The sequence below is a fragment of the Macaca nemestrina genome, chromosome 3, assembly GCF_043159975.1.
Source record: "Macaca nemestrina isolate mMacNem1 chromosome 3, mMacNem.hap1, whole genome shotgun sequence".
NCBI lineage: Eukaryota > Metazoa > Chordata > Mammalia > Primates > Cercopithecidae > Macaca > Macaca nemestrina.
In genome coordinates, this window is record NC_092127.1 from 86,564,981 (window position 1) to 86,585,621 (window position 20,641).

The following is a 20,641-nucleotide window of genomic DNA, read 5'->3' on the forward strand; positions in this document are numbered from 1 at the left end:
ATTTTTCAGTATTATTTTAAATATTGAGCAAGAGTTTTAAATTTAAATGGCATCTGGCTAGCAGATTTAAATTCAGCAACTCTCTGAATTTCTCACAAAAATACTGATGGATGCCTATAATATCAGCTACTCCAGAGGCTGAGGCAGGAGGATCACTTGAGCACAGGAATTTGAGACCAACCTGGACAGCATAGTGAGACCCTGTCTCAAAATATATGTATATTTATGAAGACACAGAAGAGGATTAAAACTCGTAACACTGAAGACTAAGCCTGACAGTTTTTTATTTGAATACCCTGAAGGTTATTCAAATAATAATCACACCATTCACAATTCATGGCCAGTGTGGGTGGTTTTGTTCTGTTTGTGTTTTATTGTTTTTCCCCTTGAAAAGGAATATACCTACATCTTGAAAGTAGGTAGAGAAAGCTACTAATAGCTCCCCTCTCAAATACAACTTTGATTCTGTACCAATGAAAAAAAAAGTGAAGAGGCCTGTTTCTTTACAACCCAGGCATTATTTTTGAGGCATTCAGACGATTGTTCAAACCCTGTCTTGTTCCATTGGTACCTGTCTTTATATATCCATGTTAAAACTGTAATCTTTATATATTCATTTAGAAAAAACAAGACAGGTTTCTTAGTCCTTTTGGACAAAACACCATAGACTGAGTAACTGATAAACAATAGAAATTTATTGCTCACAGTTCTGGAGGCTGAGAAGTCCAAGACTAAAGTGCCAAGACTCAGTATCTGGAAAGGGTTCACTCTGATCTAGAGATGATGTCTTGTTGCTGTGTCCTCACATAGCAGAAGAATGTAAGGCAGTGCACGTCAACCTCTTTTATAAGGGCACTAATCCCATTCATGAGGCCACAGCTGTTGTGATATAATCACTCCCCCAATAGGCTGCACTTCATAATACTATCACATTAGCTAACAGGTTTCAGCATGAATTTTTTGGGGATATCAACATTTAGACTATGGCATTCTGTTCCTGGTCCCCTACAATTCATGGTCCCCTCACATGAAGCATATATTTGTTCTATCCCGGTAGCCCCCAAAATTTTAACTTGTTCCAGTACCAACTTAAAAGTCTAAAACTCAGTCTTATCTTAATATCAACTAAATCGGATATGGCTGACTCAAGGTATGATTCATCCTGAGGCAAGTTACTCTCCAGCTGTGAAATCAAACATGTCATATACTTCCAAAATACAATGGTGGGACAGGCATAGGATAGACATTTCCATTGCAAAAAGAAGGGTTTTTAAAAAAATGTGATAACAGGTTCCAACCAAATCCAAAACCCAATAGGGCAAACATTAAACCTTAAGACTCCAGAATAATCTTCTTTGACTTGATGTCTCGTCTTCCAGACACACAGGGATAGAGGCTAGGCCTCAAACGTCTGAATAGCCCTGCTCTCATGGCTTTGCTGGGGGCAGCCCATGCTGTAGCTGTCATTGGTTGGAGTTGCTTGCTGGTGGCTCTATTTTTCTTAGAAGTGACTCTCCCTCTATGTCTCCACTAGACATTGCTGTAGTGGGGACTCTCTGCAGTGACTCTGAGGCTCTCTGGGTAATCCTTTGAAATCTAGGTGGAGGTAGCCATGTCCTCACAGCTCAAGCACTCTGGTGAGATGGCACTGTGCAGATGCCACCAAGGTTTATTGCCTGTGCCTCTGCACAAAGGAGAAACCTGAGCTGCACTTGGGCCCATTTGAGCCACAGCTGAGGGGCTGAAGGAGTGCTGCACCAGAATGAGAGGAGCAGAAGCTTGAAATTTTTCTGCTCCCAAGGCCATGGTATTCTGGGCCTGTAATGGGCAGGGCAGCCCCCGAAGATCTCGGAAAAGTTTTCAGGCCCATTCTCCCGTTGCCTTGATGAATAGAAGCAAGCAAGCTTCTGCCCATCCATACTAAATATCCTTTTGAAACGGTGACTTGGCCACACCCTTGGTGTTCACCCTGAACACAATTTTTCATTCTTTACAACATGGACAGGCTGAGAATTTTTCAAATCTTTAACGTCTACTTCCTTTTTTGTTATAAATTTCATCTTTGGTTAGTTTTTCTCTTCTCACATTTTAGTATAAGCAGTCAAGAGAAACCAAGCCATGCTGCACTCTTGGCACTTTGCTTAGAGGTTTCTTCCAAATATTTCATCATTTCCAAGTTCCACCTTCCACAAAGCACTAGGAGATAAACACAATTCAGCCAAGTTGTTTGCCACTTTATACAAGAATGGTCTGTTCTTCAGTTTCTAACAACATGTTCCTTACTTCCATCTGAGACCTCATTAGAATGGCCTTTAACATCCATATTTCTGTCAATATTCTGGTCACAACCACTTAGGTAATGTCTAAGAAGACTGAGGTTTCTCAACAGCTCTCCTTTTCTTCTGAGCCCTCACAAGAATATCGTTTTAGTGTCCATTCCAGCAAAATAGGCTTTTTTTTTTTTTCAGCCTCTTCCTCCAAACCCTTCCAGACTGCTAATTACCCAGTTCCAAAGCCACTTCCACATTTTTAGGTATTTGTTAAAGCAGCACTCCACTTCTCAGTACCAATTTCTATCTTAGTTCACTTCTGCTGCTATAACAAAATATCTTAGACTGGGTAGTTTATGAACAGAAATTTAGTGCTCAAACTTTGGGAAGCTGGGAAGTCCAAGATTAAGGCATGAACAGATTCAGTGTCTGATGATAGCTCCTTGCCTGCTTCAAAGATGATGCCTTCTTATTGTGTCCTCATGTGGTGGAAAGGGCAAGGCAGCCTCTTATAGCACTAACCCCATTCATGAGGTTGGAATCCTTATGACTTAATCACTTCCTCAAAAGGTGCTACCTCTTAATACTACCACATTAGGCATTAGGTTCCAGCACATGGTTTTTCCGGGGAACATCAACGTTTAGATCATAGCAACAGGATATATGGAGTTTTGGCGAGCGTGTTAGGCGGAGGGTAGTGTGAAAGATAGTGATTCATTACATACAGAGAAGTGCAGTCCTAAAAGAAAGTAGATGTAGTTAGTATAGATATTAGGGAAGCTTAAGGCTATTAATTTTACATATTCTGTGGGAGAAGAAGTTCAAAGAAGTTGACAGCCTAGGTCTGAGAAGACCCCAACTCAAGCCCTGTAAGACATGAAGATTTAATTAGAATATTTACATGCCAAGTTATCTCCAAGAAATAGCACAAAAAGAGAATTCTATTAACTCCAAAGAAAAGGCTGGGCTGGGCACAGTGGCTCACGCCTGTAATCCCAGTACTTTGGGAGGTCAAGGTAGGAGGATCACTTAAGCCCAGGAGTTCAAGACCAGTTTGAGCAACAAACTGAGACCCTGTCTCTACAAAAATAAATAAATAAATAAATTTGCCAGGCGTAGAGGCATGCATCTCTGTTCCCAGCTACTTGGGTGGCTGAGGTGGGAGGCTTGAGCCTGGGAGGTTAAGGCTGCAGTGAGCTAAGATTGCACCACTGCACTCCACCCTGTGCAACAGAGCAAGACGCTGTCTCAAAAAAGGAAAAAAAAAAAAAAAAAAAAAAAGAGAAGCCTGAGGGGTGAGGTGGGATCATGGACTTTGATTGTTGGTATTTATATGGATTGGAAAAAAATCTTTTTTCATGGAATTGGAGAGGGAAAATAACTTTCGTGTGGGCTTTTAAAAATAAATGACAAGAAAAGCTGATTTTTTTTCTCTGATGATTCAGAGAGGGAGTACATATTTTTTTAAATGATTTACTACTAGAACCAGGAAAATATTTTGGTAAACATCTTGGCAGTCATTAAAACAGTAAGATAATCTTCATGAAACTGGAATAGAAAGCGAAGAGGAGAGTAGAAATTAGCCTAAAGAGATAGTAGTGTGAAATGTACAGAAATGTGCTGGAGATAAAATCAGCTGCCAGAGAAGAGGAAATTGTCATGAAAATGAAAAATGCAATAGAATTAAAATCAACAATGTAGTTAATAAAAGCAGACTTGTTATAACAAAAAAATTTAATCGATGATGTGGTGAACTTACTTGAGAAGATTTTGCAGAATGTAAGAGTAGACTAAAAAATATGTGTCAAGTTGACACATAAAATTAACCATCGCATTAGATTTAAATAATTGTTGTAAGTTTGGTTGTAAAACTGAAATGCAAACATTGGAAATTGTTCTTAAAAGAAGACAGTGGAAAAATTACATATAGAATCAAATCATATTAATGTGGATCTGAATGTCCAGATAACATGAAGGAAGACTATGACTAAGAGAGAAATATGTGAACTGGGAGAAAGCAAGAGATAGTTACTTTTAAAAATCTTATGTGAAAGTTAGTAAGAATGAAAAAGAATAATTTTTAAACACTAGTATTAATAGAACTTAAAAGAGAGTTGATATCTTCCAAAATTGCAGAAGATAAAATCAACCCAAAGAGGAAATAACAGAAAACAAAGGAAGTGGCATAGAAACCTGAAAAATAGAAAGAAAAAAGAAAGAAAGAAAAAAGAAACAATAACCACAGATAGCAAAACAACACAAATGATATCAGTCCTGATAATAAATTTAAATGAGTTACAGTCCCCAGTTAAAACAGAGTTCTCCAAATATGGTTAAAAAACAACTGCTTAAAAAAACTTTGCTGCTTCCAAAAAGCACATCTAAAACAAACATAATTTTATTTATTTATTTATTTATTTATTTATTTATTTATTTCAATAGGTTTTGGGGGAACAGGTGGTGTTTGGTTACATGAATAATTTCTTTAGTGGTGATTTCTGGGATTTTGGTGCACCCATCACCTGAGCAGTGTAAACTTTATCAATGTGTAGTCTTTTATCCCTTGTCACCCCCCACCCTTTCCCCCAAGTCCCCAAAGTCCAATGTATAATTCTTATGTCTTTGCATCCTAATAACTTAGCTCCCACAGATAAGTGAGAACATGCGATGTTTGGTTTTCTCTTTCTGAGGTACTTCACTTAGAATAATAGTCTCCAATTCCAGCCACATTGCAACGAATGCCATTATTTTGTTTCTCACGTCTTGAGGAAATACTGTAATCAACATGGAATATACTTCAGTTACCTTTATTCTTCAGTCCATGTCAATGAATGGAAGAGAAATTGTATGACATGTATGTGGCAAAGACTTGTTAGTGACCTGATCATAATTGACATGAGAGAGCTGAAACTGTCAACATAATAAACTAAAATTCTTAAGCAACAGCTTTGACTTAAAACATGTGGGACTTTCAGGTAGAGAATCTCTAGCTCTGCATTCAGTGTGAAAATGTTTTTATTTGCAATTTATTGTCAAATAACATAAGAAAACTTTACTTGGATGAACCTTTATTTGTATTTTCTGTGAATAAACATTCAGCCAACCAACAGGCTTGATGTTCACAAGAAAACACAGTGATAAAATGCTGCTAAAATGGAAAATAAGAGAGGAAAGCCTTTATAAGCTAAATAAGAACAGAAAGTCTTTCCGAGGGCAATGAATTCTCTTGAAATACCAAATACTTCTTACTGGAGAAGTTATGCAATGAAAAATCATGAGAAATCCTTTCTTCATAGAGCAGCACTTGTGGAACATGTGAGATTTCACACTGGACAAAACACGGTCAGCATCTTGAAAGGAGAAAAATCTTCAATGGTAATTCATTTCTTAGTTGACGTTAAGTTTCTCACATTGAGGAGCTATCAAACCTGAAAATCACTGGGGAGAAACCTGATAGATTTCTCATCAGAAAAGTGAGTCAAGAAGGTGGACCTCTAGAAAAAACTCTTAACACATAATTTAGCAAAATAATTCAGAAATTTGAGAAAATGTCGATTCATAAAAATGTGGCATGTAAATGTATAAAAGCAAAATGACCTGGGAAAAAATTGAATGCAGAATTATATAAGAAATTTCATTAAACTTTTCCAAAAGATCAATACTTACAAATATTGAAATAATGCAAAATAATACATACAAAATAATTATAAAATAATACTTACAATATTGAAATATGTATAACATGTATATACACATATATACACATTTTCTTTTTTCCAATGACATATGTATATATGTTATGTATATACATGCAGAGCTAGAGATTCTCTACCTGAAAGTCCCATATGTTTTAAGTCAAAGTCATTGCTTAAGACTTTTAGTTTATTATGTTGACAGTTTCAGGTCTCTCATGTCATTTATGATCAGATCACTAACAAGTCTTTGCTACATACATGTCATGCAATTTCTCTTCCATTCATTGATGTGGACTGAAGAGTAAAGGTAACTGAAGTATATTCCATGTTGATTACAGTATTTCCTCAAGATTTGAGTCCTTTGGAATATTTAGATGTTAAAACTATAGCTGAAGTCTCTTCCACTTTCCTTACATTCATCATTCCTAACACCATGTCATCTAAAGTCAGAATACGTTCTGGAGACATTTGTAATTTTCTCTCCAGGGTGAATTTTCTCATGCTATTTAAGATTAGTACATTGACTGAAGTCTTTCCCACATAAATGGCATTCATATGGCTTTTCTCCAGTGCATGTTCTCTCATGTCATCTAAGGTCCGAAGATAGACTGAAAGCTTTCCACAAAGACATGCATGTGGCTTCTCTCCAGTGTGAATTCTTTTGCGCTCACAAAAGCCAGAGCTTTGACTAAAGGTTTTCCCACTTTTATCACATTCATAACATCTCTTTCCAAGTGAGTTCTCTCATATCTTTGAAGGTTTAAGGATTGAATAAAGGCTTTCCGACATTGATACACTTATATGGTCTCCCTCCCATGTGAGTTTTCTTGTGTCTTCTAAGGTGAGAACACTGAGTGAAGGCTTTTCCACATAGATGACATGCATGTGGTCTCTCTCCAGTGTGAGTCAGCTTGTGCTGTCTAAGGTGAAAGCAGTATAAGCCTTTTCACATAAATTACACTGATATGATTTACCTTTAGTATGAATTTATGAATTTATGTTGTTGGGGATGACTGATTACTAAAGGATTTTCCACACTGTTTGCTGATGTAGGGTTTCTTTCCACTATGAGTTAACAAACATTGAGTCATTGTGGAACTGTGAGTGCAATCTTCTCCCAAATCATTATGTTCAAAGAGATCCTCTGGAATGAGAGATTTCTCCATTGTTAAACTGGTGGATGTGTCTTTTCTGATGATAGGATGCATGGATACCGTATGTTTTTTCCTAAGGGCACTTTCCCTGTATGGACTCTGGCCTTGAAGAAATTCTCTTCCTTCCCTCCACAGCTCTTTTCCATGTTCCAGCTGCAAAATTATATAGGATTTGCTTATCTGATACCTGAGGGACACCAGGTGACTAATGTTTTCCAACATCACATCTTTGTACAGCTTTCTATTGGATGTGTCCATCAAGAGAAAGCTCCGCTCTTCTGCGTGAAGTCAATAGCTACATCTTCAAAGGTCACTTTCTTTAGTGAATGTGTTGTCAAGAGCTCAGTTTCTGTCTGTCTTCTTCTGGATTTTCACTTGCAGATGCTTCAGGCACTAAGAAAAGCTGGAGCTGAGTCAAGTTAGAGAGCTGAGCTGAGCGAAATACAGAAGTAGAGGAAGTGGCAGAAAGGCACTGGGAGCTCACTGGATCCCCAAGTAGCCCATTCCTGCCTGGCACCACAGGCATCCATCAGGAGGGTGGCCAGATGAGTAGGGGGTAAAACTTCACAGGAAGGTCTTGTCTAGCTGAACTTTGTAACAATTTGAATGGAATGAGAAGCCTCCTAGCCAGAACTCATATATTTCATTTTCTTTATCCACTCATTGATTGATGGGCATTTGGGCTGGTTCCACATTTTTGCAATTGCAAATTGCGCTGCTATAAACATGTGTGTGCAAGTTTCTTGTTTGTATAATGACTTATTTTCCTCTGGGTAAATACCTAGTAGTGGGATTTCTGGATCAAATGGTAGATCTACTTTTGGTTCTTTAGGGCATCTCCACACTGTTTTCCATAGTGGTTGTACCAGTTTACATTCCCATCAACAGTGTAAAAGTCTTCCCTTTTCACCACATCCACGCCAACATCTATTTTTTTTATTATGGCCATTCTTGCAGGAGTGAGGTTGTATCATATTGTGGTTTTGACTTGAATTTTTCTGATAATTAGTGATGCTGGGCACTTTCCATATGCTTGTTGGCCATTTGTATATTATCTTTTGAGAATTGTCTATTCATGTCCTTAGCCAACTTTTTGATGGGATTATTCATTTTTTCTTGCTGATTTGTTTGAGTTCTTTGTAGATTCTGGATAGTAGTTCTTTGTCGAATGGATAGATGAGGATTTTCTCCCACTCTGTGGGTTTCTTTTGCTGTGCAGAAGCTTTTTAGTTTAATTAAGTATCATCTATTAATCTTTGTTTTTGTTGCATTTGCTTTTGGGTTCTTGGTCATGAAGTCTTTGCCTAAGCCAATATCTGGAAGAGTTTTTCTGATATTATCTTCTAGAATTTTTATGGTTTCAGGTCTTATATTTAAGCCTTTGATCCATCTTGAGTTGATTTTTGTATAGGGTGACAGATGAGGATCCAGATTTAGTCTTCTACATGGGGCTTGCCAATTATCCCAGGACCATCTGTTGAATAGGGTGTCCTTTCCCCATTTTATGTTTTTGTTTGCTTTGCTGAAAATCAGTTGACTGTAATTATTTGGCTCTATTTCTGGGTTCTCTATTCTGTTCCATTGGTCTATGTGCCTATTTTTATATCAGTACCATGCAGTTTTGGTGACTATGGCCTTAGAATATAGTTAGAAGTCAGGTAATGTGATGCCTCCAGATTTGTTCTTTTTGCTTAGTCTTGCTTTGGCTATGTGGGCTCTTTTTTGGCTCCATATGAATCTGAGGATTGTTTTTTCTAACTCTGTGAAGAATGATGGCTTTTTTTTTTTTTTTTTGAGATGGTGTTTTGTTCTTGTTGTCCAGGCTGGAGTGCAATGGCACAATGTCAGCTCACTGCAACCTCTGCTTCCTGGGTTTAAGAGATTCTCCTGCCTCAGCCTCCCTAGTAGCTGGGAATACAGGTACCCGCCACCATGTCCAGCTAATTTTTTGTATTTTTAGTACAGACAGAGTTTTACTATGTTGGCCAGGCTGGTCTCGAACTCCTGACCTCAGGCGATCCACCCACCTCAGTCTCCCAAAGTGCTGGGATTACAGGCATGAGCCACTGCTCCCAGCTAATGGTGGCGTTTTTATGGGAATTACATTGAATCTCTAGACTGCTTTTGGCAGTATGGTTATTTTTCACAATATTGATTCTACCCGTTTATGAGCATGAGATGTGCTTCCATTTGTTTGTGTCATCTATGGTTTCTTTCAGGAGTATTTTGTAGTTTTGCTTATAGAGGTCTTTCACATTCTTGGTTAGGTATATTCCTAAGTATTTTATTTTATTTTTGCAACTATTGTGAAATGGTTTGAGTTCTTGATTTGATTCTCAGCTTGGTCACTGTTGGTGGATAGCAGAGCTACTGATTTGTGTACATTAATTTTGCACCTTGAAACTTTGCTGAATTCATTTACTAGTTCTAGGAGCTTTTTGGATATGTCTTTAGGGCTTTCTAGATATACGATCATATCATCAGCAAACAGAGACAATTTGACTTCCTCTTTACTGATTTGGATGCCCTTTATTTCTTTCTCTTGTCTGATTGCTCTGGCTAGGACTTCCAGTGCTATGTTAACTAGAAGTGGTGAAAGTGGGCATCCTTGTCTTGTTCCAGTTCTCAGGGGGAATGTTTTAAACTTTTCCCCATTCAGTATAATGTTGGCTGTGGGTTTGTCATAGGTGGCTTTTATTACCTTAAGGTATGTCTCTTCTGTGCCAATTTTGCTGAGGGTTTTCATCATAAAAGGATGCTGGATTTGTCAAATGCTTTTTTTGTATCTCTTGAGATGATCATGTGATTTTTGTTTTTATTTTTTTAATTTTTATTTATTTTTTTTTTTGAGACGGAGTCTTGCTATGTCACCCAGGCTGGAGTGCAATGGCCAGATCTCAGCTCACTGCAAGCTCCGCCTCCCGGGTTCACGCCATTCTCCTGCCTCAGCCTCCCGAGTAGCTGGGACTACAGGCACCCACCACCTCGCCCGGCTAGTTTTTTTTTTTTTTTTTGTATTTTTTATTAGAGACGGGGTTTCACCATGTTAGCCAGGATGGTCTCGATCTCCTGACCTCGTGATCCGCCCGTCTCGGCCTCCCAAAGTGCTGGGATTACAGGCTTGAGCCACCGCGCCCGGCGATTTTTGTTTTTAATTCTGTTTGTCTGGTGTATCACATTTATTGACTTGCATATGTTAAAGCATCCCTGGTCTGAAACCCAGTTGATCATGGTGGATTATCTTTTTGATACGCTCTTGGATTTGGTTCACTAGTATTTTGTTGAGGACTTTTGCATCTATGTTCATCAGAGATATTGGTCTATAGTTTTCTTTTTTGTTGTTGTTGTGTCCCTTCCTCGTTCTGGTATAAGGGTGATGCTGACTTCATAGAATGATTTAGGGAAGATTTTCTCTTTCTCTGTCTTTTGGAATAGTGTCAGTAGGATTGGTACCAATTCTTTTTTTTTTTTTTTGTGAGACAGAGTCTCGCTCTGTGGCCCAGGCTGGAGTGCAGTGGCCGGATCTCGGCTCACTGCAAGCTCCGCCTCCCGGGTTTACGCCATTCTCCTGCCTCAGCCTCCCAAGTAGCTGGGACTACAGGTGCCCGCCACCTCACCCAGCTAGTTTTTTTGTATTTTTTAGTAGAGACGGGGTTTCACCGTGTTAGCCAGGATGGTCTCGATCTCCTGACCTCGTGATCCGCCCGTCTTGGCCTCCCAAAGTGCTGGGATTACAGGCTTGAGCCACCGCGCCCTGCCTGTACCAATTCTTTAAATGCCTGATAGAATTCAGCTGTGAATCCTTCTGGTCCTGGACTATTATTATTTTTATTTTTTAACCATTTCAATCTTGCCTCTTGTTATTGGTCTGTTCAGAGTTTCTATATCTTCCTGATTTAATTTAGGATAAATTTCCAGAAATTTGTCCATCTCTTCTAGGTTTTCTAGATTATACATGTAACGGTGTTTGTAGAAGACTTGAATACACTTCCATGTTTCTTTGGGATTGGTTGTGATATCTTCCATAAAACAAACATATTTTTTTTTAAAGAGGGTGGACAAAGATTTATAAGGCAATGTTTAAAAACAGATGTAATTAATGATTTCAGACAACATAGATCTCAAGGGTCAAAACACTAAATGGTTAAAAGCAGGGTTATTTTTATCATGAACACTACATTGCACAATGAAGTTATAACAGTTATAAAACTTTATGCATGACTAACATCAACACCTACGGTCAAAAATTATCAGGACAAAAGGAAATGTGCAGAAATACTATAGCCCCAGAAAAATCTAACAGCCTTACCACAGACTTTGAATGATACAAGTGGTCACTTAGGTTTTTGGCTTCATATTCTTTCCATTGAGAACTGCCCTTCTTCTAACCCTGAGAATGTTTTAGTGGCATTAATCAAGAGACTGTATCTTCCCCACCAAAGGCACTGAGCAAATGTAGTGGACACTGGATACTCCACTTCGATTCTTTGGGATTCCTTTTTGCCGGTTTTGTAAGCCCATTCCCAGCTTTTGTGTGCTTTGCCAGTAAGGCTTTGCACCTGAGCCCTTTGGAGGCTGGGCCTTGGGCACTGGGTCTGCCTTGTCTACATGTAAAGCTGAAAGTGCCTGGAAGTTTTATGGCCTTCCAATCTCTCCACACCCAGGGCTTCTTTGCCCCAGGATGACATGCTAGGAGGTATAATTTATGATCCACAGCTCTCATATCAGGTTTTGGAAATTGCAAGGCTTTTTTCCCCTTCTCTAGCTTTCCCCACTCCCTTACTGTTTTCTCTCAGAAGCATATACTTAAGAAATCACTCTCAATGGAATCTTTTGAGTGAGTCTTAAGATGTGAGTCTGTGAAACTTAACCTGAGATAGCACATAGCCTGAGCTGACCAATCAGAGTGGCTTATCTTTCTGACTCAAGAATTGGCCAGAGGTGGGCAATTTACCAAAACTGGGAAATCAGAGTCCTTTATCTTGTCTTGATTTGTGTGTTGGAAGAAAGATTGTTTCTCTATTTCTGTGATTACAATATGCAAGGAACATACAAGGCTAGATTTCCTAGAAGCTGATCTTGTTGTACATAGAGACTGCCTGAGAAAAGTAGAGACAAGCAAAACTACAAGATGAAGCAAGAAAGATAGTACCAATAAGAATTATTAATATAACAGGGATTTCCAAAACATATACTTAAGCAAAGGCTAGATCTAGGGATTCAAATGATAACTTATCATTTGAAGGGCCCCAGAGTGCCTGTGCCTTTGGGTGGTGTGACATCTCAATGTCACCTTGTTTGGACTGATGATGATCAAGCCCTGAAAACCAGACGAGATGATGGATGTCTTGGCAGATGCCTATGTAGATGGCCGACATTGAAGAGCAGACCTGCTTCATTCCTTGGCACTATGTAAACAACCTTAATTAAAGAGGAGAAGAGTTGAGCCCCAAATTCCACTCCTGGTGGAATAGGGACTTGAAACAGATATTAAATTGACTTGTAGAAAAATAAACTAGGCTGTATTTCTGCTGTGTTATGATTGAATGTATCCTCCAAATTTGATGTTTTGGAAACTTAATACCCGATGCGGCAGTATTAAAAGATGAGGCCTTTAAGAGTTGATGGGATCATGAGTGCTCTGCCTTCAGGAATGAATCAATCCATTAATGGAACAACAGATTAAAGGGTTAATGGATTAATGGTGCCTATACAAGAAAAGAGAGACCTGAGCTAGCACAACCAGTCTCCTCACCATGTGATGCCCTGTGGCCCCAATTCGGGAATCTTCAGAGTCCCCACCGGCGCAAAGGCTCTCACCAGATTTGGTCCCTCACCCTGAGACATTTCAGCCTCCATCACTGTACAAAATGCATTTGTTTTATTTATAAATTACTCATTCTAGGTATTCTATAAGCAACAGAAAATGGACTAAAACAGAAAATTGGTAGTGAAAAGTGAGGTGTTGCTGATAACAAATACCTGAAAGTGTGGAAGCTGCTTGGGAACTGGGTAATGGACAGGGGCTGGAAGAATTTGGAAAAATAGGCTAGAAAAAGCCTAGATTCTGGTGAAGCCTTAGAGGATAAGAAGACTAGGGAAAGTTTGGAAGTCCTTAGAGGTTGGCGAAGTGGTCATGACCAGAATGTTGATAGAAATGTTGACGGCAAAGGTCATGCTGATGAGACCTCAGATGGAAATGAGGAATAAGGTGTTGGGAACTGGAGCACAGGGCACCCTTGCTACACCATAGCAAAGAACACAGCTGTGTGGCCACACCCTAGGGCTTTGTGAAAAGCTGAACTTAAGGGTGATAGAATATCCCATGGAAGAAATTTCTAAGCAGCAAAGTGTTCAGGCTGCTGTGTGGTTACTTCTAACTGCTAATGGTAAACTTCTAGAGAAAAGGGAAACAGTAGAAAAATTTGGAAATTTATCAGCTTGGCTATGTGAAATAGCATTTTCAGGAGAGGAATCCAAGAGTATGGCCTAGAGAGACCATCTGCTAAGGAGATTGGTACAGAAAACAGAAATCATCAAGAGAATAGAAGAAAGACCCAGAAGGCATTTCAGAGATCTTTAGGGCTGCCCCTCTCATCGCAGGCCTGCAAGCCTGGGACGGCAGAGTAGTACTGGGATACAGGTCCAGGGAGGCTCCCTGCAGGTTTGCAGCAGGCTCCTTGCCTGTGACTCTGCACCCCACACAAGGCAAAGCTGAACTGCAGCTGCGGAAGGTATAAACCTTGGCGGAGTCCACGTGGTACTAATTCTGCAGGCTTGCAGAGAGCAAGAGCTATAAATGTTTGGCAGCTTCTACCCAGATTTCAGAGAATGTTATGGAAATCCTGGGGACCTAAGCAGAGACTTATCACAGGGGCTGGAACCACCACAGAGAGACCCCAGTAGAGTAATGCGCAGCTGAAATGTGAGGTTGAGGCACTGCAGGGAGTCCCCACCAGGGCAATGCCTAGTGGAGCCATGGCCACTGCAGAGAGTCCTCACTAGGATAAAGCCTAGTGGAGCCCTGGGAGCAAGACTGCCACCATGACCTCAGAACTGTGAAGTAACCAGCAGTATGCAACATCTACTTAGGAAAGCTTCAGGCACTGGACTCCAACCCAAAGGAGCAACCATGTGGGCTGCACCCAGCAAAGCCATAGGAATGCAGCTGTCTGAGGCCTTGAGGGCCCAGCCCCTGCTCCAGTGTGTCCAGGAGGCAGTGTGTGAACTCAAAAAAGATTATTCTCCAGCTCTAAGATGCAGTGTCTGTCCCGCTGGGTTTTGGATTTGCTTGGGGCCTGTTATTCTTTTCTTTTTGCCTATGTCTCCCTTTTGGAATGGGAATGTTTGCCTTAATCCTATACTACCATTGTGTAGACTGTAGGCTTTGGGCTTTTGAGTTGGTGCTGGACCAAGTTAGAATTTTGAGGCTATGAGGATGGAGTAAGTGTATTTTGCATGTGAAAAAGAAATGAATTTTTGGGGCTGGGGTGGAATGCTAGGGCTTGAATGTTCTCCAGATTTCCCGTGTTGAAAGCTTAATTTTCAATGTATAATTTTCTATATTTATATATATATTTTCTTTGAAAATTACTCCGTTTCAGTTATTCTATTATAAGCAACAGAAAAGAGACAAAGATATGCTGCATTTGAGTTTGTGACTAAAATTTAAACTCACTCTACTTCCTATTAACACTTGTGGGATGTGGTCAAAGGAGCTTGGGAAAGCAGAACTTTACTTCAACTCCAATTCCCCACCCCCTCCCCCGCAACAATTCAGTCTTTGTCATGTAACAGGGCTTATGGAGTTAGTATAATATTTATTTTTAAAAGAAATATGTCAATTTCATATCAAGATTTTTTTGGCTTTTGCATTCAATTTAATAACTGTATAACAATTATTTACAAATACTTACAATATAATCTTGCTCTTCTGGCTATTCTAGCTCCTGTTTTTCCCAGGGCCTAGGAGAACTTTCCTTTTACTGATGTAAAACTTTATGGTCTAAACTGACTTACATGACTGTTCATTGTCTTGCTACAAAATCTTATATTTGGATGCAACTGTTGATGATACCCCAGTTCTTCTTTTTCTTCTTCTTCTTCTTTTTTATTTTGAGATGGGGGTCTCGGTTTGTTGCCCAGACTGTAGTGCAGCGGCTCCATCATGGCTCACTGTAGCCTGGACCTCCTGGGGTCAAGTGATCCTCTCACCTCAGCGCCTCCCTCTTCCCCTCCCCGAAGTAGCTTGGACTACAGGCATATGCACCACCATGCCTGGCTAATTTTTGTTTTGTCTTAGAGATAGGGTTTTGCAATGTTGGCCAGGCTGATCTCGAATTCCTGGGGTCAAACAATCTGCCCAGCTAGGCCTCCCAAAGTGCTGGGATTACAGGCATGCACCACCGTGACCTGTCCAGTTCTTTTTGCATTTATTTTGTAACCCTGGCAAGTAATTACTTAGGGAAGACTAAGTGAAAGTCATGTGTCTCAAAAAAGAATGAGGAAATCATATTGATAATTTAAAAATGCAATTGCCTGCTTACATAAATTATATATTGAAGTGTATGAATACATTTCATCCCAAGTATATGTATTTTTATGTCCAAGTTTTGGGCCCACTCCCTCACTTGTGGTCTGAATTGTGGTGGAGGATATTAGATACCTATTTTTACGTGTTTGAGGAATCTGCAAGTGTTCAGTGCCTGCAGTTTGAAGATAAGTGAAATTAATTGATTTACCAAGTAGATGATGAGTTGAAGTATGTTTCCCTCTTCTTCAGGACTGTCAGTATGGCTCAGGATGTGGAAGAAATTGCTAAATAGTCTATCCATCTCCCTTGATCTTTAGTGAAAATTCCACCCCAAATTTGGCATAAAGTCTTCTGAGTTTACAGAACTATTGCCAGTTTTAAAAAGAATGATATTCATAGGTATTTTAATGGAAAGTTGGGGAGAAGCAAATTAGGCAAATCTAACCTGCTTCCTCAAGTCCCTGGAAAAAAAATCTCTTTTTAATTTCCTATTGTTACCGAATGGAGAGTATTTTTCTCCCTTTGATTTCTAATAACTGACATAGCAGGTTTTGCTTGCACTTCATGTTGCCACAAAATTGTATTATTCCATTTTATATTTTTCCTCTTGCTTTTCCAAATATTTGTGCCACCCTAAGCATTTTCTCCTCTTTCCAAGCCATACAGATTCATAAACATTAGTATCTTTTCTTAAGCCCGCTGTAGTTAAACGTGTGTCAGGTTGAGCCAGATAGAATCTCATGAAACAGTCATATCAAGCAATGAAACATATGGATATATACAATTCATAGTTTATTCTTATTTTTAGCAATATAGCCTTTTTTTTTGCCTAAAAAGAAGACATTGAAAGCAAATATTTAAAAATTCTTTTGTAAAATATATATAGTAATCATCTACATGGATGTAGCAAATAATATTCTTACAATTACAAATATTTTTAATTGAATTTTAAAAATATTCCCATCTGTCATACAAAAATGTTGGATTATATTATCTCTATATACCGTTTCTAGCTCTAAATTTCCCATCTGAAACCTTAGTGTTAGTAGAATTTGGTGGATTTTTTGAAAGCAGTTTGGGTCACAAAAATTCTTTCCTAGGAAAGAATATGTGACAATTAACAGGTCTATTCTTCAGAAGTTTGAGTCATACCAAGCCACACATGATTCATTGTTCATCTTTTAGTTTACGCTAGATGAAGAATTCACAAGATTTGAAAAAAAATGAATACATTATCCCAGAATAAATTTTGGTCTCTGAAGTTTTGATATATGTTCTAATAATGAAAATAGTACATTGATGATGAGGTAGAATTTTATAGAAAAAGAAGAATAGTAGGGCTTTTAATGCATATATTCTCAAGTCTTAAGAGTGTATCTCAACAGGATAAATGCAGATCAACTTTAAAAAAAAAACTAAAAAAGAGTTTCTTTAGTGTGTCTTAATTCATAATTTTAAAATAGTGATGCATATGTTGAACATCTTTCTAAGTAGGAATATAGGTAAAGAGACAGACTGATGATAAGGCGGGAAGCCTTTAAAACTGAACACTGAGTAGGGCTGTGGCAACTAGAATAATCACAGTCATTGAGATTCTTATTCTTAGTCTGAACTCTTACTCAGAAAGGGCTACTTCATTCCTGATTATCTGTCTGCCAGGTTCATCTGCTATGATTTCCCAGACATTTATGACTGTTATATTTGTAATGATTTTCCTATGACAAAAGTACGAGAAGCAAAAATTGCACTGCTGTTGGTTAATGAAATAACAGCTGCCCTAGAGCAAATCTTTCTCAGTAGTGGGAATGGGTTAAAAAAAGGAAATAAATATTTACTGAGTTTTCATACTCTGTAGTTGGCACCATACCAAACCCTTAGCAAATATAATGTGTGAAGGAAATTGTTTATGGAGACAGTTCTAGAACTACACTTTAGTCATATGTATCTCAATTAAAATCCAGGCTCTCCTTTGTCTTCCTCTCTCTGTTCTTTGAAGATACAGATAACTTCTGTATATTCTCATTACTGAAGATTTTTTTTTTTAACTTTTATTTTAGGTTCAGGGGCACATGTGCAGGTTTCTTATACAGATAAATATGTGTCACAGGAGTTCGGTGTACAGATTATTTCATCACTCAGGTAATAAACATAGTACTTGATCCTTATCCTCCTCCCATCCTCCACCCTCAAGTAGGCCCCAGTATCTGTTGCTCCTTTCTTTGTGTCTATATTTAATCAACACTTAATTCCCACTTATAAGTGAGAACATGTGGTATTTGGTTTTCTGTTCCTGTGTTAGTTTGCTTAGGATATTGGCTTCCAGCTCCATCTAAGTTGCTGCAAAGGACATGATCACATTCTTTTTTATGGCTCTGTAGTACTCCGTGGTGTACATGTAGCACATTTTCTTTATCCAGTCCACCACTGATGGGCACTTAGGTTGATTCCATGTCTTTGCCCTTGTGAATAGTGCTATGAATTAACATATGCGTGCATGTGTGTTTACGGTAGAACAATTTATTTAACATATTCCTTTGGGTATGCACTCAGTAATGGGATTGCTGGGTCGAATGGCAATTCTGTTTTAAGTTATTTGAGAAATCGTATGGCCGGGAGCAGTGGCTCACGCCTTTAATCCCAGAACTTTGGGAGACCGAGGTGGGCGGATCACGAGGTCAGGAGATCGAGACCATCCTGGCTAACACGGTGAAACCCCGTCTCTACTAAAAATACAAAAAATTAGCCAGGCGTGGTGGCGGGCGCCTATAGTCCCAGCTACTAGGGAGGTTGAGGCAGGAGAATGGCGTGAACCCGGGAGGCGGAAGTTGCAGTCAGACGGCGCCACTGCACTCCAGCCGGGCCATAGAGTGAGACTCCGTCTCAAAAAAAAAAAAAAAAAAAAAAAAAAAAAAAAAGGCCGGGCGCGGTGGCTCACGCCTGTAATCCCAGCACTTTGGGAGGCCGAGGTGGGCGGATCACGAGGTCAGGAGATCGAGACCACAGTGAAACCCCGTCTCTACTAAAAATACAAAAAATTAGCCGGGCGCGGTGGCGGGCGCCTGTAGTTCCAGCTACTTAGGAGGCTGAGGCAGGAGAATGGCCTGAACCCAGGAGGCGGAGCTTGCAGTGAGCCGAGATGGCGCCACTGCACTCCAGCCTGGGCTACAGAGGGAGACTCTTTCTCAAAAAAAAAAAAAAAAAAAAAAAAAAGGAAATCGTCAAACTGCTTTCCACAATGTCCAAACTAATTTACATTCCCACCAAGAGTGTATAAACATTCCCTTTTCCCTGCAACCTCACTAGCATCTGTTATTTTTTGACTTTTTATCAATAGCCATTGTGACTGGCGTGTGAGGGTATCTCGTCGTGGTTTTGATTTGCATTTCTGTAATAAGTGATGTTGAGCATTTTTTCATACGCTTGTTTTGACCACACGTGTATCTTTTGAAGTGTCTGTTCATGTCCTTTGCCCACTTTTTAAAATGTGATTCTTCGTTTTTTTTTTTTTTGCTTACATTCCTTATGGATTCTGGATATTAGACCTTTGTCAGATGCATAGTTTGCAAATATTTTCTCCCATTCTGTAGGTTGTCTGTTTATTCTGTTGATAGTTTCTTTTGCTGTTTAGAATCACTTTATTTTAATTAGGTCCGATTTGTCAATTTTTGTTTTTGTTGCAATTGCTTTGGCGTCTTCATCATGAAATCTTTGCCAGATCCTATATCCAGAATAGTATTTCATAGGTTATCTTCCAGGGTTTCTATAGTTTTAGGTTTTATATTTAAGTCTTTAATCCACCTTGAGTTAATTTTTGTATATGGCTACCCAAGATTTTAAGATCTAATAGAACACCAATGATGCCAGATTTATTTTGCTTTCAAGTATAAAACTGTGTTATAATATTGTCCCAATGCCTTCTTAATCTAAACAGACTCCTGACAACCTATGCTTGTCACCAACCCTTCTCCTCCAAATCTGATACACCTGACTTTCTGAGAACCTGTGCTAAATGAGTAAACTCACGCAGCTGTAACATATGCTGCCACCTCCTGGCATCTTTTAAAAAGGTAAAATCTGGTAAGAAAAGACTTGGTTCAGATGCTCTTTGCAAATATACTACTCGAATATGGCCCTTCATGTACTTATTCTCCCTTCTTGCTTAGAGTTATCCACTTTTGGGAAAGCAAAATAATCTTGAGTAGGTCATCTGTTCTCTTAGTATGTCTAACCTGATAGAATTTTGAAACTTTCTGGTGATTCTGTTTTGCCATTTACTATGCAGCAGGGCAGTAGTTGATGCTCATGAGGGAAAAAAAAACAGATGAACTCTTTGATGAATATAAGTTTTCCTACTATTTATACTACACATACAAATTTGAGGCAGAAGCCATGACATTCACCTGAGCACTTGGCCATACTAAGTCAAAATTAAATGAAACATTTCTTGCCACATTACTACATACTTGCTTTAATTTTAATTGAAATGACCCAGTAACATTTGCAATAAGGTAGCTAGCTGCTGGTAAACTATGCCATGCATATGAAAACTTTTAAAATTGTATTACTACTTCATATAAAATAGAGCAATGCTAATTCACTGGATTAAATGGCTAATTATCTTTAAAGTGTAAACAGGCCAGGCGTGGTGGCTCATACCTGTAATCCCAGCACTTTGGAAGGCCAAGACGGGTGGATCATGAGGTCAGGAGTTCAAGACCAGCCTGGCCAAGATGGTGAAACCCTGTCTCTACTAAAAATACAAAAATTAGCTGGGTGTGGTGGCAGGCGCCTGTAATCCCAGCTACTTGGGAGCCTGTAGCAGGAGAATTGCTTGAACCTGGGCAGTGGAGGTTGCAGTAAGCCGAGATTGTACCACTGCACTCCAGCCTGGGCAATAGAGTGAGATTTCATCTTAAAAAAAAAAAAAGTGTAAACAATCTGAATTGAGGCATTCTTAAAAATGTTACATCAAGAAAAACAACACGAGAA

At 39.1% G+C, this 20,641-nt stretch overlaps 1 pseudogene; it reads right to left on the reverse strand.

Moving 5' to 3' along the window:
- Positions 1-6,551: 6,551 nt before the first annotated feature.
- Positions 6,552-13,296, reverse strand: LOC105486438 (zinc finger protein 705A pseudogene; annotated as a pseudogene).
- Positions 13,297-20,641: the final 7,345 nt, after the last annotated feature.